Source organism: Sinocyclocheilus grahami, unplaced genomic scaffold, assembly GCF_001515645.1.
Source record: "Sinocyclocheilus grahami isolate Dianchi unplaced genomic scaffold, SAMN03320097.WGS_v1.1 scaffold55.1, whole genome shotgun sequence".
NCBI classification, from domain to species: Eukaryota; Metazoa; Chordata; class Actinopteri; order Cypriniformes; family Cyprinidae; genus Sinocyclocheilus; species Sinocyclocheilus grahami.
The window spans coordinates 3,535,521-3,543,432 of NW_015505234.1; positions in this window are offsets into that span (position 1 = coordinate 3,535,521).

Sequence of the window (7,912 nt, forward strand, 5' to 3'; positions counted from 1 at the left end):
AAGTCACCACTCCCGAATGAGTTCGCGCGAGAGAACGTAATCTTTTAGTTTTAAGTTGGTTTGAACAATCCGGATAAGCGCAAGTAAGTACCATTTTGATTAGCCGTTGTACCTACAATGACTGTGCACTGTGTAAACAATGAGTGACGTATACGTGCGAGAGATTACTTCCGGCGCTTGCGTAAACTACACCAGAGCGTGTACACACCGAATGCCTGCGCGCGCTAAAAGACAGTTGGACATAGTGGTGTATTAGAGGTAAAAAATTATATAAATACTGTTCGGTTTCTGGCACAAACAGATCGTTTCGTGTCTTAGGACATCAATGTGTCGTCACGAGCCGCAGGGTTTAATTTGGATTTGTCTGTGCATGTTTTTTTTACTCTCATAGATTTTGTTACCATTGCCATGCATTATACGACTGATAAACTGCAACGGCTGGACTTAAAAATCATTATTTGTGTTCTACTGAAGAAACAAAGTCACCTACATCTTAGATGCCCTGGGGGTAAGCAGATAAACATCACATTTTCATTTTTGGGTGAACTATCCCTTTAAGAAACATTTCTTCTTATTATCATAGAAAGATAGAAAAATAGAAAGTTAAAAAGAACAGCATTTATTTACTGTAGCTTTTGTTTATTTAAAAAAAGTATGAAAAGTATGGGTTTTTTAAAACTCTAATCTTTGCAAGCACCTCTACTATACATTACATTATTTCAGGACACAGCACATCGATTTATAGTGTCGTTTTCCATGCTGGTATGTCTGCTCCACAACTCTGCTGGCATACATTGTACAGCCATTTCTCTGACACTTATTAACCTGCTAAGCACTAAAAGGTGGACCTCTGGACCGGGAGAATTCTGGCAAATAAAAAGCAAAGAAACATTGAAAACATTTACTTGTACAAACTCAATTCAAGCAAACCAACAAACAAAAAAGTTGCTATTAAGGGCATTGTATACTTTTTATGATTTCAGACATCTTAGACCAAGAAATATGTAAAAACAAACAAACAAACAAACAAACAAAACTTTTATTGAGTGTTTTGCATTGATAATTCATAACCATATCCTATCCCACATAAAAGACCATCTTTGTAAGAAGACAAAATGCATGATTATAAACTGCATGAAAAAGATATAATGTCACAAATGGCAACAGATGAGTGCTAAAACATCTATGCATGACAGAACATGAGCAACAGCACAGCAGAAAATGATTGTGACAAGGACGGATGGTTGACCATCAGGGGATCTTGTTTGCATTTCCAAGAATCATTATTTATTCTAAAGCCTAATACTTCACTTCACATTCTGCTAGACTCATAAGTGATCCACAGCGTCTTTAAAATCAGATTAGGCACAATGACTGACCAATCAAAAACTGTGCAATACCAGCAACTGTGAGTAATAAAAATTCAGACAATAATAGCTAGAAAAATGCCTTGGAAGATTAGATGTAAGTGGTTCCAGAAAGCAAAAATGCCTTCGAATTGAAGTGATGATGTGACTCAAACACAAAACAGAGAATAGACAAGCATTATAAGTGCAACAATAGCCAAACCTAAATAATGACTATAACATTTATAGACTTTATAGTTTAAACAGCTTGCGTTAAGAAATTAATTCCTCAGAATGTCATTCACCTTTCAGGTGATGCTTCCTAGAAAGCTGTCAGTTAATTACCTGAAACGCCTTTTATGCTGTTTTTAACCAAAATGAAGTTGAATCATCCACAGTTCCTGTTAGCCTGTTTTCTTAAAGACATTTCTTAGCTGGAGCTACGAGTATAAACTTTGGAAAGCTCGTTTTCCCAAAATAGCGTGGGACCTGTAGCTGCTAGGAAGTCATTTATGAGGGCATGCGTGCCTCTTAAGCATGTGAAAACATTCAGGTTTTGATTAAGTATGCTATGCATCCTTGAAAATGTGATTTTGAAGTCTAAAATCTTTAAATACTATTTAAAAATGAAACAAATCACACACAGATCTATTCAGATGATCTCACATCCCAAATGTCACAATTGTCATGTACTTGCGGCCTATACGAATTTGTGGTTGTATTTGTGAGATAAAAAAGCAGACTACAGGTACTAACGATAATCTGTGCAGCATTCCATCATCAAAGTGTGAACCCGAAGAAAGGACCACATGAGCTAAGAGTGCCATTTGGACTGGGCCTTAAAGTTGCGCAAAAAGTAGTCATGATCTTTATACTGCCACCTAGTAGTGGATAGCAGTGCTAAATATAGTAAAAAGGTTTTACTTACCAATGTCATATACTGCTGCAGGATGACATATTTTTGTAGGCCAAAACCTGTAAATGAGTTGGAGTTCAATTGTCCAAAGTCAATGGGTTTTCTGTATGGGTTTTTGGTCAAATTTCTGAAATAAGGTCTGTGGTTAACACAAGCTCTGGATATTTTTATGTGTTATTCTATGACATAATATACATCAGAAATACGCCTTTTTTAAAACTTTTACATGTCTTGAAAAAGGGGGTTGCTAAGTGGCTAATTTGTGAAGATTATCATGATGAACCGAACATGTAAGGATCATAAACTTTTGTGCATTACAGAGCTTATTTTCTGCAATAATTTAAAAGCCAATGTAAAAATCCTGTTGAGTTTTTGTCGAGGGAACCAGGGTGATGCTAATTTCCGGGTTGACCTACAAAAATATGTCATCACTGCAGCACTCTACTGCATTGCAAAAAAAAAAAAAAAAACATTCTCTTGATCTGTATATTTTGTATATTTTCCAATTAAAATATCTAAACATCAGTAAAACAATATACCTTTATCTAAGAAGCAAAACTTATTTTCAGAGAACAAACAATGGGATGAGAGAAATAAATTTAAGATATACAGTCTGAAACCAAGAAAATCAAACATACCTACTGCAGTAACCGGCAGGCCACATAAATTCTTCCACGAAACAGAGTAGAAATAACCACACTTCTAAATCTGTTAGTGATTTCTCTTTGAGCATGAAAACAGCATTCACACCATGCAAAGACTGATAGTAAAAAGATTGTTTTGAATCAAATCCACTGGAGCTCCACCAGGGGCTGGTTATACAATCGGCCTGTGAGGAGTAATATTAATTTTGATGCACAGATTATTAACAAAGAAATAACACATGCTGTACGAGCATGTCATTACATCAATCCACTTACTCCAATATGTACAGGACGCCCAATAGTAATAAAAAAGTGTCAAGCAGATAACTTACTGAAAACAGAACGGATTTTGCATAAAATGTCACGGTGGTTTCGCGATGCATTACTTGGCAAGTGTAAACAGGACAGCATGTATGTCTTGACATGGGGATGTGATGAGATATGTCATTTTCATGGAGGAGATTCTCTTCCTGAGGTTTAAAATAATTTGTGGCTGCCTGTCTGTATTCATTGACTTGATGATGTTGCAATAGCAATGCCTCTAGCCTAGGGAACCTGCCCCATCTCCTTAGAATACACCCTCAATTTTTTTTGCAGTCGTCGCTCAAGTACCGAAATAACCAAAGTGTGGTTTCAACCTGCTTCAACCACATTTAACAGCTGGTATTTTTACATGGGGTGTGGGGGTGACTCAAACATATAGGTAATCGCTCTATTACTGAAAAAAGGAAATACATCACAGCTGAGCTGTCATGCTTAAATCAAAACATATGACCCCCAAAAGAAGTTCACTATGGACGTAACACTTTGATGCTGTTAGAATCCAATTCTGGTTTATTCTAGCTTTCTTCCTGTCATAAAGAGACAGTATTATTTTTACCTCTATTCACCACACCATATCAATCCCTCACTACTTCCCCTATAGTTTTATTTGGCATGATAGAAGACCACAAATGGATTCAGACAGTCAGTTTGTCATTTATACTAAGACTGTACGACTGTGGCAGAGACAAGAAACATCTGAGACAGAGTGCAGCAGATTGCGCTTTATCATTCCAGAACACTCTGTGTCTATTAAAAAAAAATGACACTGTTTCTACTTTCTACAAATAAAAAGATGAGAGGGAGAGGCTTTGCTCTGCCTTAAATATAGAATTGGGTGTTGTTGAACTCAATAGAAAATGGTAAGAGTGAAGTTGTCTTTACTGGGCATGTCTTAACTTGGTGGAAACAAGCAGCCTTATGAGACACTTAACATAATGTTACCATAGTCATGCAGCCTATTTGCAATTCTATTGTGTCTAATGTGCTGAAATGGTGATTTTAAAAACAGATCACAACTGTATAAAAGAGTAACACTAAAAAAAAAAGGATTATTTTTTTAATGGGGTATACTGTACATTTAAAAAAAACTGTTCAAAAATGTTGATGTTAAGAAATTAATACTTTTTTTCCACAAGGACACGTTAAATGATAGTAAAGACATTTATAATGTTACAAAAAAATTATTTTGAACTTATTCATTAAAGATTTGTTCTATTCATTAAAGAAACCTGAAAAAGTATAGTTTCCATAAAAATATTTAGCAGCACAACTGTTTTTATCATTGATAATACTAAGAAATGTTTCTTGGGCAAATCAGCATATTAGAATGATTTCTGTAGGATCATGTGACACTGAAGACTGGGGTAATGATGCTGCAAATTCAGCTTTGCCTTCACAGGAATAAATTAGGCCTAATTTTTAAGATATATTAACATTTCGTATGAATTCTAACAATATTTCACAATATTATTATTTCTGCTGTATTTTTGATAAGCTTTAGTAAGTATAAGATTTCTTTCAAAAATATAAAAAAATATCTAACGATCCCAAACTTTTGAATGGCATAGTATATACACAATGCATATAATGAATGTCATCTATTTGTATATTCATGGATGGAAAAATATGTCACATGAACTGGTAACAATACAGAGAGAGAAGAACCTAATCAAAATTTTGGGGTGAGCAAAATGTTTAAGCAGGAATAATTACAATCTACTGTTTTTCTCTCTATTCAGTTACAAATTTGGTCATGTTTCATTCATAAATTATTTTGGCAAAGCATCTGGTGTCATATTAGCTGTACTCGATATAGAAATCATTAATTCCACATTCCTAACTTGTTAACAAAATGTGTAGGTGGCTGGAATGTGTGAGGGCTTGTGCAGAGTCATTATCCCAAGGACAACATCTCCAAGTCACATCATTTGAAATAAACTCGATCACCAATTAGATGTGCATTCCAGATGCTTCGTAGGAAGTTAATCATCAGATGTTTACAAGGCTGATGCTGAAGCATATTTGTCTGGTAAATTAATCTTTCCATCTACAATTCAAAACCTCTCTGACCCTATGAATGCAGACATGCAGGAGATATGAAAATGAATCGGAACCAAAACAAATGGTGTCATTAAGAACAATATTACAGGAATGCTGAAGTAATGATTTCTCTGAGGGGTTATATTCCATCCTTTTAAGACAGGGCACGTAAAGTTGTTGGCTAGTTTAGAACAGGGATGTGGCTGCTATCACTCAAGACAGCTCCCGCCCCTTCCCACCCCCTGTAAAGTATATAAAGCACTCAGGCTTTTCTGTGAAACTCAGACCATTAGCAGTGTCACAGCTGAATACTCATCCCTAGCCAACCAAGATTTGGACACTACTTGGAAATACACAAAAATACAGACTTCACCATCACCACTTTTCGAGTGTGCAGTCAATTCCAGAGACCAACCGAAACTATCAGGTATGTTTCCTTGGTTTGTTAACTCTGACTTGTGGATTCTTGACATTGGTGACCTCAAAGGTCAAGATAAAAAAAACATGCTTAACAAAACATTTGACTTTTTGGCGAGTGCTTATCATTGCACCAAGGGTGCACCTGACTATACAAGAAAGTATAAGATTTGCTATTTGGAAATGACATAGTTGAGCAAAACCTAACCTCTCTGTAACTTTCAAAATAAATGAGTGACCAGTGTGGAGTCAACCAGGAACAGGAAGATCACGTCATTTGGGCTTTTTTTTCTTCAAAATTCATGAGACGTGAGAAGAAAAAACTAGCTTGCATTTTATGCGGCTAGTAACATTTCTGCATGTTCTTCCACAGGTTCCATTCACAATGAACTCAGTGCTCCAGAAGGCTTTCCTGTGGTGTGTGCTGACCACAATTCTGCCGAGCGTCACGAGCGCGAAACCTCTAAATGCGGATGGTTTGAGAAGGTACGCTCAACCAGTCTTCTCACTCAAGACTTTCTGATTTTGAATCAAATCGAATGGGTTTCTCTTGTCATTGGCTAGGCTCAGTGTTTGGCTTCAGGGTAGGGTGAGGAGAGATGTCCACAGCTTGTCCGAAAGGAGTGAGAGTGACTCAGCAGCTTTGTTGACTCAGAGGAACAACGATACTGAGTCATTTGTACCACAGCACAGGTAAGAAACATTCTTTGACTGAACAGATGCATATCAAGGCCAAACTAACTATTCACTATCCAGCAAACAAAATATGTTCTATGAATGTTTTCATAATGTTCCTAGAAAGTCATGAAAACATGTACATTCCATTAATAATGTATAAATAATGTTTTTGTGCATTTTGAGCACATTATTAAAGACCAGATAACACTGAATGAAAATTCTATTATCGTTATTGGAAGAATGTTCGTTCATAACTTTGAGAGAACCTTACCAGAATGTTCTGAGAACATAGCTGATTACTAGCAGGGAAAGCAAAACTAATTGCTTTCTGTTTCTCTCCAGGAGTGTGAGGCTAAAGAGGACAGAACCAGCCTACTCAGTCAAAAGAGTGGAAAGAGCGGGATGTATTCTGTCCACCTGCTCAGTGCACGAACTGGCCCACCTGCTGAATATGATCAACACAAAGACAAACAACGCCCCTATTGAAAAGATCAGCTCAAAGGGCTATGGACGGCGGCGGAGACGTTAGTTGCCATCAAACCTTGCACTAACGTTCCACGATCCATCCACAAAGGGGATTAAAGAACAACCCGTGAACACTTCTGCGGTTTGTCCTGAGCCTTTGGTTTCCATTTGCTCGGTTTACTGAGATACTTCTGATATTTCCTTTGCTGAACGTTAGTGTACTCTCTTCAGGCACAAAGGAGAAACTGGAGCATCCTTCCCTCCATCCTCTGCCTAATGGGTTGGACTGAGAAGGATTCAGGTCACTTAAAGTGGTGTGGAAAAAAAAGGAGTGCTATCAGTTGGGAAATATATATATATATATATATATATATATATATATATATATATATATAATGTGTGGGTTTAAGGCAATATGACAGGAAATTGGTGGTCAATGCATGTGTTTAGCATTCTTGTCATTCTAATGGACCTTTGGGACTTGACTCTCTGTCTCTTCTGCAGCACTGATGCGCCCTCTGCTGGAGGAACAGCCTAGAACTCTGGCAGCCCAAACTTTCATTAAAGAGGACGGAGAGAGAATAGCAAGAAGAGGAAAAATGAACTAACTTTTATGACTTAATTTGAGCTATTTACCCTGGAGGACCAATGATGAAGAACAGAGAGAAAATTATTTTTGTTGTACTGAAGGACATCCATATACTTGAAGACTGATTTGGGAGCCGTGCAATATTTCACTTTAATATGTTATGTAAGATGTATATTATGAAAATAATGTATGTTAAAAGTTCATATATTTATATCTACATACTGTAGGCCTACATGTATTCTTAAGAAACTATTATATACAAAAAAAGGGCATCTATAGTTTATTTTGAAATAAGATGTTTATCCTGTAAGTTCGTATCGCTAGAATGAAAAGCATTTTTTCCACGTGAATCGTTCAATAATGTGACACCTGTTAATTAATAACCAATTAAACTCCAGCAAGAGTGAAGAAAATGTGTCTGTGTTATTTGCATGGCAGCTTTCAGTTCTGTACCTTGAATGGAAATAAATAAATAAATAAATATTTAGTGGAC